Source organism: Pinus tabuliformis, chromosome 7 (assembly GCF_031772625.1).
Source record: "Pinus tabuliformis cultivar Carrire ecotype Pingquan chromosome 7, CPIR1, whole genome shotgun sequence".
Classification (NCBI taxonomy): domain Eukaryota; kingdom Viridiplantae; phylum Streptophyta; class Pinopsida; order Pinales; family Pinaceae; genus Pinus; species Pinus tabuliformis.
Genome location: NC_142293.1, coordinates 475,380,477 through 475,403,716, shown reverse-complemented (window position 1 = coordinate 475,403,716; position 23,240 = coordinate 475,380,477).

The window sequence follows — 23,240 nt, the reverse complement described above, 5'->3', positions numbered from 1 at the left end:
TTAAGGAAACTCCACGTTGAACTTTTTCGTATATTTGTGTCCCTCAAGCCCGAAAAAGTATAAAATAATACCTGGGGGAACCGCTTGATCTTGCGACCAAGGAGTACTTTCATAATAGTGTCGTTGACCTGAAAAGTAAAAAGCGATCAAAGACACGTCGTTTTATTTCCTTATCGAGTTTGAAACGACAAAAACCCGGCAATCTTTTCCTGATTTTGCGGTCAGAAAAGAGCTAAAAGGGGACCGTCTTTTAATTCCGTTTTAACGAGTGAAAAAGAAACACTCGGCGATCTTTTCATGTTTTAGGAGTCAGAAAAGGGCTTAAAAGATGACTCTGAAATTTTGTTTGTGAAAAATTACAATTTCCCTCGAAATCCCTTCGTCCTGCACAAAAGCGACACATTACTCATACCTGTTTAAAATAGGCAAAAATACATTCGAAAACATCTTTTCATGGTAAAAAATGAACTAATTCATCCAAAAAACCTATAAAAAGACCTTTTACCATGTCATTTTTACCGTTTCACTGTTGAGGTTGAAAAAGGAGCTTTTGACAAGAAACTTCCCGTGGTTGCTGCGGAAAATCTGACCGTCGGAATCGAACGCCGTTTCACCGAGGTATTTTACACATCCCACTCTTCATTTTTATCCGTTTAGTTTTTTGTTTTTGGTCTCTGTTTCATTTTTTGGGGGGTTTTGGGTTCAAAATGCGCCCCTCGGCGGACGCAGGTGCCCTTCGGGTGACCCGCGTCCCCCGACTTTTTCTCACACGGGAAAAAGGTCGGGGACGCAGTCCGCCTTCAGGCGAGCTGCGTCCGGACGCCCTGTGCTACAAAGCCGGGGTGCGTCTTCCGCAAAGGGCGCATTTCAAAACCCTAACTCTCTCAAAAAACCACCAAATTTTCTCAAATTAATTTCTAATTGACTCTTTTGATGTGCAGGGCCAAAACATGTTAGACTGGAGAGAGAGAGAGCACGTAGAAGACGATGAAGCTGCGATTAACCACCAACCCTCTCTGGATGCCTTAAGAACATGTGGATTGTACAAATATTGGACCATACCGGGCATGAGGGGCCAGGTAAGATTTTTGGAATGGCTGGTTGAGCGATGGAACGTTCAAGATCAATGTTTTTACATTGGAGGGCACCAGCTCGAGATAGAGCCCTCGGATGTATACTTTCTCACTGGCTTGCCAAACAGAGGTGAGCAACTCAACCTTGCGGGGACCAGGCCGGGTGGCCAATCCCTTGATGATCTCCGCGAGGAGTGGTGCAGACCAGGGACTCGCCATAAAAAAGGCGTGGAGATAAAGCACATCGCTCTGGCGGAACTTAGAGTTATTGCATTTACGGTCACTAGGATTTGTGGCGCGGCCGCCTTGCACATTGCCTCCGGATCCCAAATGCGGATGGCAGTTGACTGTTACCAAGGCACCATCTTCAACTGGTGCGAAGCTGTGTCGGCTCATATGAAGAGCCAACTAACCAAGGCAAAGAACGGACGACTAAAGACTTTTGGATATGGGCCTCTAGTCGTGAGCTTTGCCTTGGAGAGAGTTCCTATGCTGATCCCTCAGCAACTCACTGTTGATGACTTGGGTCCTCGGGAGCCAAAGCTTGTTCGATGGGTTGCGGTGATGGCCCGGCATCCTGACGAGGGTGCTGCAGTGGTTCGATTCTCAGACAGTTACTTCGACTGGCTAGAGGGCCAGCTTTTTGTGATACAAGACTTTCCATATGCCGGAATGGATTTCAGAGGTGATCCGGACATGGTTCTTCCACAGGGAGAACAATGGGATGACAGAGGTACTTTCATTTTCACAAGTTTTCTAATTATGTATTTTTTATTTTTCATATATATCGTCTCAAAGTAACAGTAAAATTTTAAAAATGCAGATGTTGGACCACAGCGTCCAGCCAATCTCCGGCCTTACGACAGACGACATCCAGCTGCACCGGCACCGGCCCTACAGGATGCGACAGCAGAAGTACTAGCCGATTTGGAGCATGATCTAGAGCGTCTCACGGCAGATATACCTGAGACTACTATGGATGACATTCCATGAGGCTTCAGCGCTTCGTGGTCGCGGTCCCTGGACCGTTTAGGAGATTTCTGCGCAAGGTAGCCCGCGCAGTGGTGTCGTACAGAGAGCACCACCAGTGATTGACTAGTCACTTTTGTAGTCACATGTGACATTTTTGACTTTTTGTACTATCATTTTGCCGATCATAAGGTGTGTTAAACCTATGATCGAAGACGATGTATATATTTTTGGACACACTTCTATCTATATCTATATATCACTATTACCGGCTTATCTTGTTTAACATGTATGATGAAATGTCTTTAAATTTACTTGCATGATTATTATAAATGTCTGTCCAACACTCGAGAAGCAATTGCATCTGCTAATGTATTCAAAGACCTTGGAATATGTTGATATTCAATGTAATCAAATTCACGTTCCAAGAGACGCACTCTCAAAAACAACCTTAATAACACAGGATTTCTAATGGCATAAACTCTATTAAGCTGTAATACAACAAGTTCAGAATCTAACCTCACTATCAAACGTCGAATTCCAAATGAAATAGATTCGGATAATAATTCAACCACTGCACTGTATTCTGCAATGTTATTCGTTGTTTGACCGAGGCTTACCCCATGCATAGAAACTAACTCGTCAGAGGGCGAATAGATAACCCAAGCTGCGGAAGAGATATTCCGTGTACTACGACAAGCACCATCAGCAAATCCAATGTATGTTTGGAGAGGCGTCGACATCTACAATATCAAGAGTAAAACCAAGATGAGCCAAAATAATGACGAAAAACCACACTTGCTAAGCTAAGCACACTGACTAAACTAACACACTTGCTAGCTAGAAAGGAAATCTAACCTATCTAAAAATTTCTCCATCCATCATTTTAAGCATAATACCTCTTTAGGTAAAGTCCATTTCTGGGTTTGCCCAAAGAGTCCCCATCAAAATCAACTAACTCATAAGCCCCTTTTGCTAGCTTTCGCTTTACAATGTAGGGCCCATGCCACATGGGAACGAACTTTCCGGCACCTAGTTTATCGTTAGCTTGATCATATAATAGTACTAGGTCTCCTTCCGAAAAACTTCGAGGGGTTACATTTTTATCGTACTGAGCTTTCATTCGTTTCGCGTGAGTCTCGATAGCTAAAGTAGCGTCACGTCGAGTCTCATCTAATTTAGCTAAGTATAACAACCGTTTCTCCTCTTCGGAAGTAGCTGGAAGTAATTCGACAGCCATTTGAAGTGATGGGATTTCGCACTCAATAGGTAACACAGCTTCTAAGCCATAAACTAGCTGAAAAGGGGTGAAACCTGTTGAATTTTTCACTGAAGTTCGATATGCCCATAGCGCCGAAAATAACATGTTATGCCAATTCGTTCGATGGATACCAATGATCCGTCGAATCATGACGACTAGAACTTTGTTGATTGACTCAACCAAACCGTTGGCTTGCGGATAATAAGGTGTAGAGCTATCGTGGCGCAAACCAAGCTGGCTTGTAAGCTCAGTCATCATGACATTTCGAAAATGGCTTCCATGGTCCGTAATGATTGCTTGTGGGACACCAAACCTAGTTATGATATGATTGAATACGAAAAGTGCAGCTGTCTTGCCGCTTGCGTCGAATGTAGGCATCGCCTCGGCCCACTTAGTAAAATAATCAACCGCAAGGATGATATACGCATGCCCCCCGCCGAGTGAGGGTTACAAGTAATAAAGTCAATGCCCCATTTGGCGAATGGACCAGCGGCAATTATAGGGTGGAGAGGAGCAGGTGGAGCGCGCATCTTGCGATCAAACACTTGACAGTTGTGGCATTTTCTGACGGCAAGGATACAATCTTTAAACATAGACGGCCAGAAATAGCCAGCGCGCAACACCTTCTGAGCTGTGGCATACCCAGACATATGACCGCCACATGCTCCAGAGTGACAATCATTCAAAACTCTCTCAGCCTCATCGTGAGTTAAACAACGTCGAAAAACTAAGTCTGCCCCCAGGCGATAAAGTGTATCTCCAATAATTCTGTATTGCTGGGATTGAAACCGAATTTTTCGACGGTTTTCCTTGGAAGCTTCAGGCCGAAAGGTTTGGGTTTGGAGATAGATGATTATATCCCCATACCACGGATCTACAGTGCTAATAAGAAACAAAGATTCGTCCGCAATGGACTCCTCTGCCACAGTCTCTGTGTCAGCACTCGGGAAATCACACATCAATTCCGCGAAGACTAAAGATTTCTTAGACTTGGACTTCTCAAACTCCAAGTCGAACTCTTGCAGGATGACGATCCATTTAGAGTACTTGCCCCCTAGCAGTTGTTTTGTCAAGATATAAATCATAGGGTTGCAATCCGAAATAACAGTAGTTTTGCGGAGAAGAATGTAGTGACGAAAACGCTGGACAGCTTGAACGGCTGCCAGGGCCAATTTCTCCACATGCGAATATTTTAACTCAGTTGGATTTAAGGTTCTGCTAAGGTAATATATCACATGCTCTGCCTTGAATTCATCTTCTTGAACTAACACCATTCCAATGGTGGAATGCGAAGCTGCGAGGTATAAGAAGTAGTCCTGGTTGTAGTTGGGAGGATGCAATAACGGTGCATGGGTCAACGCGTGTTTCAGTGCATCAAAAGATTGTTGAGCAATCTCGTCCCAAAAGAATTGTACGTTCTGTTTCAACAACCGTGTAAAACCTTTAGTGACCTCGGCGTAGTTAGGGATGAATCGGCGTAAAAAGTTCGCTTTCCCTTGCAAACTTTGGAGTTGGCGCAAACTCGAAGGAGGAGGCAATTGGATGATAGCCTCGACTTTCGAGGGATCGACGCGAATGCCGGTTTTGGAAACAACAAATCCCAGCAATCGACCTGTTTCTATACAGAAAACACACTTGTGGGGATTCAACCGAATTCGATAATGCCTACACCTCATAAAGATTGCTCGTAAATGGACAAGGTGATCAGCTCGGTGTAAAGAATGAGCAGGCAAATCATCGAGATAGGGTTGCACAATGTGCTTGATGTCATGAAATGCATAAGACATGGCCCGTTGAAAAGTAGCACCGGCATTCTTAAGGCCAAAAGGTAATTTGCAATAAGCAAATGTCCCCCATGGACAAATGAATGCCGTTTTTGGTTGATCGGCAGGTAGAATATTGATTTGATTATAACCTGAGAAACCATCCATGAAGGAAAACATCTCACTTCCGGCACAATCATCAATAATTTGATCGATATAAGGCGTAGGATAGTTGTCTTTTGGACAAGCTCGATTGATATCCCTATAATCGATACAGATTCTTATTGTTCCTTGTTTTTTATTGACGGGAACAATATTCGATACCCAATCCGTTAACGGGATCGGATAAATGAAACCTGCTTTCAACAGCTTTTCGACTTCGGCTTTGATTGCAGCTGCTTTTCGAGGGTGAATCTGACGCAACCGTTGCCGAATGGGTTTAGCATCCGGGTAGGTTTTGATTTCATGAACAACAATGGCAGGATCGATTCCTGGCATTTCTTCGTAGGACCAGGCAAACACGTCGCGGAATTCTTGGAATAGGGCCTTGTAAGTTTGGATTTCTTCTTCAGTACATGCGGCACCTATATGAATGTTCTCCTCGATTCCGGGCTTCACTGAAATATCAATGGGAATAGTACGAGAAATATTCCCTAAATTCAGCTCTGAATCAGAATGTTTCGTTGGATCCTGAGCGTCTTTGACATATTCAGCGGTAAAGATAGATGAAAAATCATTTTCAAATGCATCATCCTTAGGTAAAAACGAAGATCTGTGATGGAGATCTTCCCATGGTAGATCATCTACACTTAGGATTTCGCGAAGTTGTTCGTCAGATGACACTTCTTCGGGAAACGTTATCCGTTCTAAGGGTGAGGTGAAAAGTGACTCTTCACTGACCACATTCATTTGGTCGGTTGAATGAAAGTCGGTAAAAGACATAAGAGCTTCATAAGCAATCTCATACGGACTCAACGGCATAACATCACCGAGTGAGTCTAGCTCAGAGTCAGAGGGAACATACCAAGGATCATCATAAATAATGTTTTCTGACGTGATCATATGAATTGTTGCGAACGAAGGGTCTGCATTGAGTGGAGGGAGAGGAAAAGTTCCCAGTAAACCGGAATCCTTAACTAAACCTACACCAATGTCCCTATAAGGGATTGTCGTTTTACCAACATGCTGGATAGTTTCTAAAGAGGTTGGGTCGGATGAAAAGTATGTCAGCTGATCAATAGTCACGATCTTACCGTTATGTGGAAACTTAATGACTCTGAAGACCGATGAAACGACCGCTGTCATAGCATATGACCAACTTCGACCCAAAAGAAGGTTGTAGTCTAGAGGGGCATCAACCACTTCCACATCCAGACTAACGGTTTTACCTTCGACCCCTATAGGCAATTCTTGTAGAATACCAAACGGACGGAACCCACGGCCATCAAAGGCCTTAAGGATGGTGGGGGATTGGTTCAACGAAGGAGAACCAAGCGATCTCCAACATTGAATCGACATAATACACGTAGAAGCTCCCTCATCAATCACAGTCCGATGAATAGGCCTGTTTTTGACTATCACTGGAATTTGGAAAGCCATTTGATGGGGGAGACGCGGTGTACTACTTTCTAGATCAAAGATCATTAGGTTCGGGTCCTGAACATCGACAGCTCCAATAGCCGACAAAAGCAATTTTCGTTGCGCTGGACATGATTGCAGCACTTCGAGTGCCGACATTGCTGAAGGTGAAACAGCTAAGTCTTCAACAATGTTGTAATTCTGGGCTGCTCTCGCATGTGGATTGAAAGCAGACCTTCGAAGTACACCCTTGGCGGGCGGCTTAATCACTAAGTCTGGGTTAGGTTTTTCGATCTGTAGTGGATCGGAACCAGGAGCTGAGGTTGATGGGTTAGAGTGAGAAGATTCTGCTTCTTTACCATCAACAGGAGCCTTACTACCATAATCTTGCGATCGAGTCGCAATCCTGACATGAGACATCATCAAAATGGGTTCTTCACTGGCATTCGAAGAAGAACCTATCATCTTATTTTCCTGCTCGGGAAATGGATTCTTTAACACAGCAGGAGTCGGAGAACCTTTAACTATTTTCACTACCTCGGCCCGATGAGGGCAGTCTCTCGTAAAATGATCTTCTTCACAAATGAGACAAGGATAACGAGGTTTGCGCTTTTCGTCATTGGTTTCCGACTTTTCCGTTTTCTCCTTTGGAGCCTTGTCTGCTTTAGCCTTCTTCTTTCCTTTCTTCTTTCCACCGTTTTTGGATTTGGCCGTAGATGACTCTACAGCGTGAATGTCGGCGGTAAGTTCAGGAGGAGAAGACTCTCCTGTCGGAGAATCAGGCAAAGTGATAATTGGAGTATTGGAGGTCTTGGAAGACTTCTTCTTACTCTTCGTAGTCACGATACCGATCATACCATCAGCGGCATGAGATCCCGAAGGAGCAGCAGCGATTTGGTTTGACTTTGGAAGATCCGGAATTTTCTCGTGTAACGTACCCGACTGAGTGTAAACTAAGTCAAGGTATTGTGCCTGAGCAATGACTTGCTCCTCAGTAACTACGCCGGCCTTAGCTACATCTTCAGTAATTCTTGGTAATAATGATTTTACAAACCATTCAGCTAAAATTTGGTCCGGGATAAAAACTTTCACTAATCTCCTTCGACGTCTCCACTCATGGATGTGATCAGAAATGTACGTGGATGTCGATTGTTTTAGCGAAGTTAATAATTCTGTACCATTATCGTATCTGACTGGTAACTGAAAATGAGTTAAGAATGAAGTAGCTAACTGGCTAAAGTTGTAAAAAGAAGCCCGTGGCAACTCAATGTACCACTTGGCTGCGAGACCAATGAGTGTACGCTGGAAAAGACGTAAGCGGATAGAATCATCTGAGATGGAATTTGATGCACACCAGAGGTGGTAAGTCATCACGTGATTAGACGGATCCTCTCCAGACTTACCTTCGAACTTGGGTATATCGCTGGGCAACTTATTTGGCATTGGCGGCCAGAACGGAAGATATTGAATTGGATCGTTCGTTAGGCGCGTCAAGTCGGGTAAATCTAAAGTCGCAATAAATGGTAACTGCCGGTTAGGATCTCTAAAACTCTGAGTCACAATACCAGCCCCAGGAGGAGGATATCCAGGATAACTAGGAACAGGATTCGCATTGGGGATATTATATCCTCCTGGAAAACCAGGATTAACCGGACCGTACTGGGGTTGTTGAGGTGGTTGATAAGTGTACCCAGGATACGGTTGATACTGGTAAACCGGTTGTTGGGCAGCTTGCCCAGGTTGATACTGTCCCTGGTACGGAGGTTGAACAAATTGAGGTTGAGTAGTAACAACCGTACTTGTACCAGGTTGGCCTGCAGGCATCTGGACTGTGGTTTGAACCGTGGGTCCAGACAACGGTACAGATGTCTGAGGAGCGGTTACAGGGACAGTAGAAACCGGAGCTGCCGATACTCCAGATGTAAGCATGGTAGATGAAGCGGTAGTTGCTGCAGCCGTGTGAGGTGGAGTACTCGGTGCAATTGGCGGCTGAGTAACTACAGAAGTTACAGGGGTCTGAACACTTGACTGGACAGGTTGCGGTTGCTGGGGTGGACCAGGAACTGCAGGTTGTCCTGCTTGAGGTACCGACTGTATACTTGGTTGCGACATCTGTTGACCCTGTGACGGATCCCATGTTAACATTCCAGGGTATTGACTCGTAACAGGTTGAGGATACTGAGATCCATAGCCGTATTGAGGATAGGGTTGATAACTGTAAGGTGTAGTCCCATATGATTGCCCTTGAGGTGGTTGATAACCTTGACCAGGGTATTGACCCGTAGGTTGATAACCTTGAGGTAAATACGAATACTGGGGTTGACCTTGACCTTGAGGTTGGTATCCTTGAGGTTGATACCCTTGGGGTTGATACCCTTGGGGTTGCCATCCTTGAGGTTGCCATCCTTGAGGTTGATACTGATACTGAGGTTGACTTTGGGGTACATATTGAGGCTGGGGTTGATACCCTTGGGGTTGATACCCTTGAGGTTGCCCCCCAGTCACAAATGAAGTACCTTGAGGTTGCCCCCCAGGCATTAACGAAGGTTGCCCCCCAGGCGGTAATTGGCCACCTTGAGGTTGGTTAATGGGAGTTGAACCTGACATCATATAAACTTCACCTATACTCAATGGTACATTACCACTGTTTCCAACTAATAACCCATGATCAACAGGTTGAGGAGATGCTCCCGCAAAGGTACCAGAAAGTGACTGATACCCAGTAGGAACAGAAGGACCGCCATGTAAAAATGATTCAGGACTTTGTGAAAACACAGATGACTGACCAGACATATTTACAGGAGAATGAATTCCTCTAGGTGGAACCGGAGTACGAGGTGTAGAAAAACCTACTGAGTTGTCTAAAAAATTGGTTAATGCAAGGTACCAAGATTCACTTCTAGGAGGACTGTAAAAGATGGATTCACGCTCCCTTAGATCAAGGGTAATTAGATCTTCAGAATCAGAAACGCCTATTTCTTCCTCTGGAACAAGTTCTTCTATAGCAATTAATCCAACAGGAAGATTTTCGGTGATAATTCTTTCTATTCTTGGTGAATCAGGAACACTAGGAGTTGGAGTAACAGGTTCTGAAATTTCAGGTTCTTCGCCTGTTTCACTGGCAGATGAAAAACTACCAGCAAGCTCGGAAACTGTAACAGCTTCGGGATTGTAACCTGTTTCTAATCTTTGGTAATCTGGATGGACTACCAAAGAAGATTCTCCTTCTTCAGGTGAACCTACTCTACTGCCACTAGGAGGAGTTACAAGGACCTTTAAACCCTCTAAATAACTGGGTCGTCTCGAGGAGGTGAACCCCTAAGTTCACGGGATCTTCTCAACAATTCGGCCACAGAAACAACTTCAGGAGACTGGCCCGCAATGTCGACGGGACCTTCTCGGTAATTCCGCCACAATTAAAGATTTTAACTACAACACACGAAATCAAAGTAAAAAATTTCAAATCAAACCACCTAAAGTCTTCTAAAGAACCAATCAAATTTGAAGCACACGCCTAAATAATCTAGAGCGTCAAACCACACACAAACAGTAGTCTTCCGGACCAAAAGCGCTAGTTGGTGATTAGGCCCAACCTCGCAGGATTCAGTACAGAAATAGTGGGTGGAACAGTTACCCCGGCAACCTGCTTAATGAATAGACTGGACCAAGTTCCTCCACTTTAACCGTCTCGAAGTGAAGCGAACCCCCCAGAAAATCCAAGTGAGTATAACCGACGTCTGCTCCAGGTACAGTGGGACCTTCCCTCCACCGTCACCTTGGGTAGAATCCTAGATATTATGGCCACTAAGGTTACCAATCACAACAATTACACCTGGGGGAACAGTCTAAACTCCGACAGCACGCAAGGGCAGAGTAGCAAGCTCCAATCCCCTTACCGGCTCCTTGACAACAATCCAAGGTTTACCGATAAGTGACCCCTGGCTCCTCGACAATGGTTAATCCGAGGTTTACCGTTTGTAATACGTACTGCCTGGCGTCGTTCCCAACGAGGGAGGAATGATCCCCTCACTGGTTCGGACACGAGCTCGTGCTTCTCCTTTAAGAGGAGCTTTCCCAGAATGTAACTGAAACAATTGGATTTGTTCTACTCAAGATAGACTATCTGTTTGGTTTTGTAGTCTTGGAGAGTTAAGTACTCACCTACTCCAAGACCCTAGCCTAAGCTATGTTGGTGCTTCAGAGCCCTAGAAAAATAAAGATTACTAGATTGATTTTAATTTAAGCGTTACTTTTAAGGTTGTTTCTTAAGTCAAAAGGTGATGGAAGTGAAACTAGTGGTGTGTTGACTCGACTCGAAACCACTACAAAATGCACCTAAAATGATTTATCCACTACTTTACTTTTTCGATGAATTGCTTAACTAAAAAGTTGAGAGAATGCAATCTTTATAAAAGCAACTTCTTAATTGAAGACAATCAAAGAAACAATTCGTTTTTTTTTCCAAGCATAAAAACATAACTTCTCTTTACATGCACGAAAAAACTCTTTTCTTCTTTTGAAAACAAAAAGCTACTTGAAACAAGACTTTTTAAGAAGATGTTTTTGTATTTTTCTTTTAATAAAGCAAATAAATCTAATATAACCAAAAATCAATCTTAACAACTCTTAAAATCTATGAAAATGCACTCATAAGCAAACTAAAGGCAAATTTACTCTAAGCAATCTTAACGAGGCCAAAACTAACAATGATTATTTCTAAGGTGTTTTACTTGATCACAATCAAATCAAGGACTAGCTTATTGCAGAACCAAAAACTAGTCAAAACAAAATTCTAATCTTTTTGTCCTTTTTGAAAATGGAAATCAATACTTTAAAAACAAGCAATTCGAAATTTGACCCAAAACAACTCAAATGACAAGTTGCTCAAACAAGGAGACTTTACGACAGGCTCAACTTCTAAGAAGGTTGACTAACCAGAGATATCTAAGGCTGGACAACTTTCTAAGCTCAAAGTCACTACAAAGCCTTTCCAAAAATCAAACCCTAGGTCTAAACTTCGTTGAAAACCACTAAAACACTCAAAGCTCACAAAACAGTTCAGGTGAGAATTCTTGACAGGGTACTAAAGGATCTGGGCAGAAAACACTAAGAAAAAACAAAATCTAAAAGTAATTTAAAGCAAAAATGGAATTTTCTTAACTTTTACAGGAAGACGCAGGCCACCCGTTGTCACAGGTGCGGCCCCGCACTGTGCAGTCGACAACAGCGCGTCCAAAGACGCACTGTGCAGCACACAGAGACTGCGTCCTTCTGGAAAAAGGAAGAAAAACTAAAGCCAACTAAATCTAAAGCTAAGCCACCCAAATACTAATTCTCACAGTCAAAAACCAGAAAATAAAAATGATTTTCTCAAAGCAAAGTTCATATAAAGGAAAAGACTCTCTCATTAATGGATTCCCCAGCGGAGTCGCCAATTTGTCACACGGAATCTGTCAAGGGTGCGGACACGACTGACCTTCCTAGAAGTCTAAGACATTCTAATGACAAACAAGACAAAATGGAGTGATCTTTCTCTAAATACACCTTTTACAACATGAAAACTACAAGTGTTTAGGCTTACCTTATTCCAAAACGCTGTTGTTGAAGTCCGTTCTTGACGATCCGGATGAGCTCCTCCTTCAAGTCAATTCCTGCAACCACAAACAATCAAACAATTACCAAGCACTTGCATTTCATATAATAAAACATATATTCAACATGCAGACCAAGGAACACATGAAATAACTCATTAACACAAGCTATTGAGAAAAATAAACCAGTTTGTATTAATAACGAAACAAAGAAACTCTTACAACCTGGCCTTGGTGTTGTGCAAGTTCCTCCCAGGGTCCATCAAGGGTTTTCCTCTACTTTGACAAAGCTCACCCTCTCCCAAGTAGAATCAAGTGAAGACAATCTCTCCTCACAAAGGCTCTAATGGAAGACCTAAATCCTGCAGCATTTACCCAAAGAAAATGTATAGCTCCAACCTCTTCTCCTTCTGGCTCAATGCCTTTATTTATAGTGCTGTAAAGAGGTTATTCAGGTCCACTATCAATGGGATCATCCCCCTCTTTGGGTGGGATAGCTCCCTTATTGATGGGATAAGTTCCCCCTTAATAGAGATACATGAACCAACTGGAGGCGCATCCATTTCATCAAACCGACCTCTAGAATGTTCTAGAAGTAACCACAAGTAACTTTTTCAAGATAAAACTCGCGCATTTTGCCTTTTACAGAGGGACGCACCTGTCCCTTAACATACAGAGCGTCCATGGACGCAGATTTTGTGAACATGGTCAGCGTCCCCGCAGGTAAGGCTAGAGAGAACCTGCGACCCCAGAGATAAACATGATTTTTACAAGACTTTCTCTCTTCTTTGAGTTTGAGATGGATAACAGAGGCATGAGACTTGCCTAAGAGGGTAGCATGACTTGTTGATTTGAGCCATACTAACTGTAAGTAGTCAAGGTGACATTTTTTAGTGTAACAATCCTGCAACTCATAGACCATGATCCATATGTCTAAAAATAGACATAGTCTAAAAATAGACTTTGCGCCAAAAATACCCCGCGGGCCCACTTAGTGAAGGCGACTTCTTTCCACTAAGCTCCATCATCTTGTTGCATTCTCAACACCAACCCTGGTGCAGACAGACAGTTGTCATTTGCAAGACAGTCCATACACTTCCACTATTCAGAAAATGTCGTGTACAGGGATTCTCCCATGTGCTTTGTGTGAATCTCCTAGGCAGGTCAGGAATTTCAATTCAAATTTATCTTACATCTAACGTGGAAATTTGATGACTATCATTTTTCTTGTCCTTTAAAGTTTTAGATCCATGCGTGAGAGGTAATGAAAGATGTCGATAGGTGAGAGGTAATGAAAGAGAGGTAGGTATTAACTTGGCTTGCAAAGTAGTTATACTGAGAAGAATAATAATCTTTAACCACGTTAACTCTAGTTAACCTACCATGTTCAGATAATTTCACTATTCCAATTAATTTCAATTTGTAGTTACACTGAGAAGAAGAAGAATATTTAACCACGTTAACTCTAGTTAACCTACCATGTTTAGGTAATGTCTCTATTCAAATTAATTTCTTTTTTTCTTTGGATATCTATACAAATCTCATTAACAACCAATGCAACTAAACATATTTGGTGACAATAAAATAGATGTTGCACCTAAATAGAGTGGGTGACAAGAAATAGATGTTGTTCCTATTGTTGACAAGAAAATAGATGCTAAACCTAAACATAGTGGGTGATATGAAATAGATGTTATACCTGAACAAAGACGAGAAATAGAGGTCACAACTAAACATACATGATATTTTTTTTCCTGGTAAATCACTTCTTGGAATTTGTATCATTACAAAACTACAAAATTGTCTAATAGATTTAGTGACAATAAAAAAGATGATGCACCTAAATAGATTCGGTGAGAAGAATGTTACAACTACAACTAAACATACTGTCCGACTTAGTTTAGAGTTTAAATCCCGCATTAAAAAATTGTAAAATTGTCTAAACTATTTTTCAACCTATAATAGAAATAGCACCACATACGGCTTCTGCAACGGCCTCCGAGGACATTCTTGGAACCTATGGCCTTCGAACTATGGAGGAAATTCCTCGAACGTATGGCCTCAGAATCGCCAGAGTCATCAAGGATAGATATGATTACTTCGTCAAAGAAGGTCCTGTTATCACTCAAAATTTTCTCTAGAATTTATTAGAAGAAAGAAAATGATCGAGGTAACCACAAACTAACTTTTGGGCTTAGGCTCTAGCCAACCTAAGTCCAAAGAGGGCTCTATCTATATGATTTAGCTTTTTTTGATGGGATTTTAGGTTAGTTCTTAGTGTTCGAGGGGATTTTTAATTTGTATTGAAGATTGTGTGGTGGAAGTATTTAAACAGATGGATAGGATGATATCTCTAGTCCATTGGGATATGGAGTCAACAAAAGAGCAGCAGGACTGGATCAACTCACTAAAGGGAATGTTCAAAGGGCAAGATAGGAGAGTAGAGTGTAGGTCTCTAGGCTAGAGGGGTGGAAAAGGTTTTAACCAGGGTGAGAGAGCAATTAAGAATTCTCAGACCGGGATTGAAACGAGGAACAAAGGGTAATCGGAAACAAAGGGAAATTAAGAATCCTTTGCTATAGATTATAAAGAAACAGCCTAGACTAAGGAGCAATTAAGAATTCCTTAACTTAGATTATCAGTAGAAAACATTTATTTGCCTAACTGTTATAACATAGTGTAATTAAACAAATTTTGATACAATACTCCAGTTATGGCATTCAGATTTAGATAAACATTATGGAAAAAACTTCAAGAAATAACAACAACGCGAGAAAATACTTGTCTGCACTTCACTCTACACATGAATCCTTTGAAATATTGGGTCTTTATTCATCAATCCAGCTTGACGGCTCAGTTAATGCTCCAATGGCTTTACAGTATTTTGATCAAGAAGTCTATAGAAATGTCTTAGAATCCACCCTACACACTTCGAATTGTGAAGTATTTATACTAAGGTTTTATTACAAATATCTCAAATTGACTTGAGATTTAATCTAAGAAATACAAATATCTTCTCACAGGAAGATAGAGGCAGCTAATGAATTTCTTTCATGCTGTCCCTTTTATTGTGGTATTATTGGCTGTTATAGTTTGTTTTTAGGTCTTTATGCTCTTTACTGTTTGAATTATCACGCTGGAGGCTTTATTTACTTCTGGCTTTCATCTGATACTCTCTAACTTTAATACTCTTTCACTATGATGACATGTCTTTATCCTTCACTGTGTTTCTTCCTTTACTGCACAATTTAACCTTTTACTGTGTGTTTCAACAGTAAATTCTATTGTTTTTACGTGTATCAGCATCGGGAAGTGGATATTTGATCAAGTCTCTGTATGTTTTATCTTTTGTCTTCTAACTACATCTTTGGTCTAGTTCCTCTGTTTTAACTGTCCATGTCTCTGTATAATTGTCTTATTCTCGGTTCTATGTATGATTGTCTTCATCTTTTGTCCCTTGTATAAGGGTCTTCTTCTTCTAAATATAGGTTTTTAATAGGTTTCTTGTCGAGTCTTGGAGTAAACAGGTCTTGTGACTAGTATCAAAACCATTTATCCAAGCTTTGGTCTTCGGCTAATTATCTGCAAAATTAAAAAATAATTGAGAAAACATCGGTCGGCTTGATAGGCTGTTGATGGCTTCATTTGCACAAAGATGCCTCGGAAAGGGGTTGTGGCAGCATTTTGGACATGAATGGAGGTGGAATTTCATCACAGAGGTTCAGGGTGGTGTCGAAGGGTTTTATGGGTTTATATAGTTAAACAGGGGAAAGGCACGCAAACACGATTTTTCAAGGTTTAAAGTCTAATGGGCGACTTTTCAAATATGGCACGAAATTTCATATTTACATAGGATAGGCAGTTTATTGGGTTGGCAGGGAAGCATTTTTAAGGGTCGTCACACCGCTTTAGTGGCGTGGGCGGGTTTTAGGAGGGGTCATCCGATCTACGTTGGAGCTTGACATGTAGCCATCGGGGGGTCGGGGAAAACCGCTTTATCGGGCGGGTAAAGGTATGCTATCAGGCTCGGCCGATATGGCTGTGGTGCGTTAGATTTGGGCCATTGTGATCTGACGACAAACGGGTAGGGGAAACACGCGGGTTATAAAAGCTTGGGTTTAGGAGGGGCCCAATGCTTTAATCTTCGGCAGGATTGATTTATTTAGGAATTAATCATGGGTTTAAAGTGATCGGGTCGGGCTTAATGAGGGAGTTTAGCTCTTTGGGTAAAAATCGGGTGTCAGGTGAGGGCGACAGGGCTGCGCGTTGTTGGATTTGAGCAAGGACGATCGGACAGTGGTAAGATCAATGAAGAAGCATGGGTGAAATGTACGGAGGCTTAAGGGGGGCCTGAAGCTTTTAATCATAAGTAATTTGGGTTTATTTGGGATTAATGGGGAATTTATATGTTTTATCGGGATAAGGGGTAAATATATTAGTTTCTATTTAAAATTAAGGGCTGGGGTATTTACATAGGGATTTAGTTTATATAAGGGAAAAGGGTTATAGGGGAGTTATATAATAAAATTAAAAATTAATATGAAAACGATGGGCGGAGCGGGTTTCTCCTTAGTAAAGAGGTAAAATGTAACATTTGCGCACTTAGCTTTATACTTAGGATAAAAGGTTTTTTGAGTGAAAGTGGATTTACATGGGGGGTTTTCACTTTTCCTAGGTAAACAATGTTTAACCATAGGAAAAGGGTTTTCTTAGGGTGATGAGGGGGAATGGTTTGTATGAAGGGGGAATGATTTTATGAAGGGGATTCTAGCACTTGTGTCCATAAGTCATTAAGCCGAGGGTCCGGTCCCTCCAAAAGTCAGAGAAATGCTCTGAGCCTCTTTGACTTGTAGGATTAAAAGTACTTAGAATATACTTGTAGATAGGAAATTAGCAAGTGAAGGGGAAAACTGAATGAGGAGGAGTTAATCATATGAACTTGTAAACCTTTGTCTTTTCTTCGATAGTTGATCATACATGTTGAAAGATGTGTATAAGCATGATGCATGTGCTTCGATCCAATTAACTTTGTAGTTCAACAACCTTTCTTCTACTTACCCATTTCTTACCTCTAACATATTTTCTTCATTTCTTTGGGTGCATTTAGGCTAGCAAACCCTTATTAATGTATTTTTCTTTTGAAAAGTAATCTATCTATTTCTAACATTATATCATCCAAGGGCTCAAATTAAGCTTATGAACTCCTTTTATTTTTTCTACCTATCTAATGATCTGCCAAGATTAAACTATTTGGTCAGTTTTTATTCTCTAACTAAAAATATAAAATTCAAAGCATGGAATAACCAATATTAAATAATTTGATTAACATGGATTGTGGCATGAATAACAAGTTTCACACAATCATTATTATGCATAAAAGTAATTAGTAGTGGCATTTAGACTTGCACACTTTCATGGTCTCTTTGTTTCTGGGGTTCATATATTTTCATTTTTTTGACCTTCTCTTATTCTTTTGTCCTTTGATTTTTCTTTTAGGACATAACTTCTTTACATTTTTTTTATTTTTATAATATGAAAAACATTTGCAGAAAGCAAACGTATGTACAATATTACAAGGCTTAACCTTAGTCATTCAAAATTATGACTCCTATTGGTATATGAACCTAACAGTAGCTCCACTTGGGGATGGCATTTCCTTGTGAAATGTCAAGAACTCTAGAGATCAATAACATTTGAATTGTTGTTGATGTTTCCTTGCAAAGTGTCCTTCTATGAATATGAATTATTGATACTTATGATAGTGAATCTTTTGAAGCTTAGGGCCTTGTTTTCGGGCTTCAACTTCAAAGATCACCATCCAATCAAAACTAGACTTTTGAAAATAGCATATATACAAATGAAAAATAGTAATTAGGTTCAAAGTAATGTTTTAGTATTCAACCATTCACTGGCCCACCTTCTGCATCTGCACCACCAATTTCTCTCGAGAAGAAAGCATTATTTCCTCTATAAGCATAAATGACATAGGGACCTTTCCATAGGAAATTAAATTTCCCATGTTTTCCTTTATCTTCCCTCCTTGAGTCCCACTTGAGCACTTTTTCACCAATGTAGAAATATTCAACCTTGGTTCTCTTATAAAAAATCCTCTTAATCTTTTCTTGCACAACTTGAGACTTGACATAAACCTCTTCTCTTGTTTGTTGTAGATGAATAGTTTGGTTGATTCTTCTTTGGATACTATTTGGTTCAACCTGTATTTCTTGAAGTAACTTCATTACTGGTACTCCCAAAGAGGATGGAAAGATAACTTCCATTCCATAAACTAGTTGATAGGGAGAAGTACCAATTGATTTCTTAGTAGTCAATCTGTCTGCCCATAAGGCATTGACTAGCTTTTTATTCCAAGTTTTCTTATTGTCCTCTAGTAACTTCTTGATGATGTTTACTAGGCTTTTGTTTGAGGATTCTTCCAATCCATTACTTTGAGGGTAATATGTTGTGGAATGGCCAAGGATGATATGGTATTTGTTGTAGAAATCTATCATTCTTTTGGATTTAAAGGCTGCTGCATTATCAGTAATGAGCTTAGCTGGACACCCAAATCTTGATAGACTATTGGTTTCAAGGAAGGTTATGATAACAGTATATGTGGCTTGCCTTGAAGGTATGGCCTCTATCCATTTTGTAAAGTAGTTTGTAGTTGTGAGGATCCATTTGTTCTCGGCAAAGGAGGGTGGGTCAATTTCACCAATGAAGTCTAGACCCCATTGTTGAAAAGGTATTTCGACAGAGATTGGCTTGAGGGGTAATGGTAAGAGATTTTTCTTCCTCTAAAAAGTTGACATTTGTGACAGGAGGTCACATATTTTTTGACATCAGCAAACAAGGTAGGCCAGTAGAAACCATCTCTAAGGATTTTATCTGTTGTAGTTTTCCAGTAAAGGTGTCCTCCACAGTCACCTGCATGAAACTCTCGTAAAACTTTGTCAGATTCTTATTTTAATAAGAAATTGAGAAGAATACCTTCATGGTCTCTCCAAACCAAAACATTGTCTAATATACAAAATCTTAAGGATTTCATCTTTAAAAGCCTACTTTTAGTCCTAGATAATTCAGGAGGAGTTTGTAAATTCAGTAAAACATAAATAATATCATCATACCATGGTGATTCAAGAAAGGCTTGGCTGATTAGTGGAGTCACCATCTCCTCTTCATTATTTATTGTTGCAATAAAGTTTATATCCAAGGCCTGACAGTTCGATTTAGCCATGAGCTTGGCTAAACCTTGGCCCTTGATTAACTTTGTAGGTTTAATTTCTATATCATACTCTAAAATAGTAGCAATCCACTTTCCCCTCTTTCCATCAGGACCATCCTGAGTTAGGATGTCTTTTACTACTGAATTGGGAACGTAGGTTACTATGTGAGAATATAAGATGTATAACCTAAAATCTTTAATGGCTTTGACCAAAGCCAAGGCCTGTTTTTCCATTATATTGTATTTCAAGGGGGCATCTCTCAAGGCTTTTCTAAAGAAAGCAATGGGTTGTTCATAGCCCTGGTCATTTTTCTGTAATAGGACAACAACTATTGTGTGCTCTGAAGCAAAGGAAAACAAAATGAAATCTCTATCAAATTTGGGACTGATTAGTACATGTGTTTTAGTTAAGGCTAGTTTGATGTCTTCAAAGGATTTCTTAGCCTCAACGGTCCATTTTATGGTGGAGTCTTTTTTCAACATATATTTTAGTGATCTAACTAATTCTGCTAGGTTAGATATAAATCTTCTAAGAAAATTTATTTTTCCTAAGAAAACTTGTAATTCTCTAATGTTCCTGGGGTGTCTTATTTGTAAGATGGCTTCTATTATTACAGGGTCTATTCTTATGCCATCTTTCAAGATTATGTGACCTAGCAACTTTCCTTCTTCTAACCCAAACAAGGACTTTTTGGGGTTGAAAGAGATTCCAAACTTCCTGCATTTAATAAAGACTTGCCTTATATGATCCAAATGTTGATTGTCAGACTTTGAAAAAATAGTAATATCATCTAGATATATCACAAGGAAATCATGAATTTATTTAGCAAAGGCTATTTCGATAGCCCTTTGGAAAGTGGCTCCTTCATTCATTAGCCCAAAAGGCATTTTCACATCATAAAAGTGCCCCAAGGAGTAGTAAAGGTAGTTTTGGGTTGGTCATCAGGATGAACTAAGATTTGATTATAAGTAGAAAGCCCATCCAACAATGAGATTCTAGTTGATCCAACTACTCTCTGTAAAATGCGATCCATTTTGGGGAGAGGGTAATTGTCTTTAAGTGACACTTTGTTGAGGTTTCTGAGATCCACACAGAGTCTAATCTCACTAGTTTTCTTTCTAGTTGGCACCAAGTTTGAGACCCAATCAGAAAATTTGATTGGTGCAATTATTTTAGCATCATACATCCTCTGAATTTCTTTTTCAATAGCAGGTAATAAGATAGGATTGATCATTCTTAGTTTTTGTTTGAAAGGCTTTTGATTTTATTTAATAGGAATTGTGTGCTGGATGATGTTGGTGTCATATGATTTAAGGTCCTCGTAACTCGAAGCAAAAACATCCCTAAATTCTTTCAACAACTCAATGTATTTCGCTTTTTCAGTTGGAGGTAATGATTTTGAAAGTTTGATCAATTTAGGATTTTCATTTGTGCCTATGTTACATTCCTCTATATCAAATCTTAATGGTTCCATTTTAGGTTTCCTAGGGACATCATTTGAATCAAATAAATCTTCCAGAGGGGTTAATCCCTTTGGTAAGAAGTTATCCTTGAGATTAATTACTTCAGTTTCTTCATTGAACATTTCATCAATCTCCATTAGCTCTAAGTTATCTATAGTTGATTTGGTAAATTTAGTTGGGTTAAGTCTATCTATTTTATCATCTTCTATCTCATTTATTTCTATATTATCCTTAGTGTTAAGATCTATGGATTTATCAGTATCTATATTATTATTTTCAAACTCTTCTTCTGAAAGTAAAAAGTTATTTATCTGTTTATCACTAGAAAATATTTGTCAATTCTTCAAATTATTTGGAATTGCAGGTCTGTGCCTAACTTCAGCAGTGTATTGATAGTTAGGTTGGAAGGATAATTTACAAGTGCTGGCAAACATTGCTAAACTATGGACTTTCATGTTATGTTTTCTAGGGATTACTCCAAGCTTTGTTTCTAGGAAAGTGTTAAGTATTTCTACAATAATATCTCTATAGAAACTTAAGCTAGGGTCTTTAGTCATATATACAACATCAATCTGTTTTACAATTAGTTCAAAGTCTCTCATAATAGAAACTCTTTTAGCTCCTAGATTCCTAACTAACTTAAGACCTAAAATTAATGCTTCATATTCAGCGATATTATTTGTACATTTAAAATTCAATCTATATGCATGGCCTTCTGAGTAATTGTTCTCCAAATTATATGTCCACACTCCTTCTCCTGCTCCTAACCTATTGACTGATCCATCAAATTCTAAATGCCATAATATATCGTGATCATAATTTTCACTATCTAGAGCAACAAACTTTTCATCATTCACAGCAATTAGACCTTCTTGTTCATTGAATAGCTCTGTAGTATAATTAGTCTCATTTTGTGTAGAAACTGCAATTTCTTTTGGTTATGTATCAATACTGTCTAAACGTGTTTCTTGTGTTTGATCAACATTATACAAGATAAAAGAATCAATATCTGAGTGTATGGAGTAGATGGGAAATTTTAGAGGCCGATCCTGGCTACTTACCATATATTTAATTAAGGTTTCTCGGTATACTTTCTTAGGTTGTCCAAAAACAGAGATTGTTGAATATGACATATCTAGTTGTAGAGATCCCTGAAGTTTGGCTCCCCATGATCTGGATAATAGCATGCCATACTTTGGTGGGATGTCAGCAACTACAATGTCCATAAGAATGCTTTTCGTAGGATATTGAACTAATGTAACACATAGGTCTTTAATTAATCCTAGACACTTTACTTGAGTAGAGTCAAATGAGAATAAGTCTTTGTAAGGCCTTGTAATGTCTAGCTTTAATTTCCCATTACTAATTGGGCATTAAACTGTGAGAGGCCCCAAAATCCAACATTGCATTGAGTATAATTTTGTCATGGATACTAAGGCTTATGTAAAAAGGTGGAACTCCTCCTTCTAATGGTTTTCCGTTAACATCTGGACCAAATATAAGTCCTAGTTTGTCATCAAACAAGTTAAATGAATCCTCATTTTCAGCAATGTTTAAGGTCTGATTTATTTGTGATTTGTAAGGTTCATTCTTGATTAGTTCTATTAAAGGGACTGGAATCTTTAGCTTGCTATCTTTGCTCCAAAATTGAAAGGCAAAAAGGCTTTTTCTGTTTGAAGGTTTGGAGTTTTAGCATCAGGGATTTGAGTAGGATTGTTTTCTTTTTCTTTATTGGGGATCTCCTTATGTGGATTTCCAAGTGGAATTGAATTGGATGGTTGATTAACATAAGATTGATCAGTGGTTATATCTAAAATTGTGGGTCTAGAAGGATTTGGGTTCTGCTTAGGGAGAATTTGGAGGATCTTTGAAACAAGGGCTTATTTTACCTTCTTGGGTTGATTTTGTGTTGTTTTCTTTCTTTGGCCAGGGACATCTGCATTCCTTTTGCTTCTTACATTATATTGCTTGTGGAATTCGAAAATAGCAGAGTCATATCCTTGTTTATAATCAAGTGATTCACTAGACTGTACCTGTAATTGTTGCAGCATATACAGTTCCTACCCATCTTGGGTTAGAAAAACAGTGTCTTCATCATTTACTCCCATTAGGTTAATTTGTGTATCATGCTCAGGATTTTTGGATGGGATGTTTCTACATAATTTTCTTGAAAGGAGGCCTTATATTCTGATTTGGTCTATTTTTACCTATGTTTTGGTTATTCTGAAATTTGAGTTTCTAATTGGAGGTGCTTGTGGTTATCCATTAGATTTCCTTTCCATGTTACCTATTCTTTCCATTAGTCCTTTCCATGTTTTT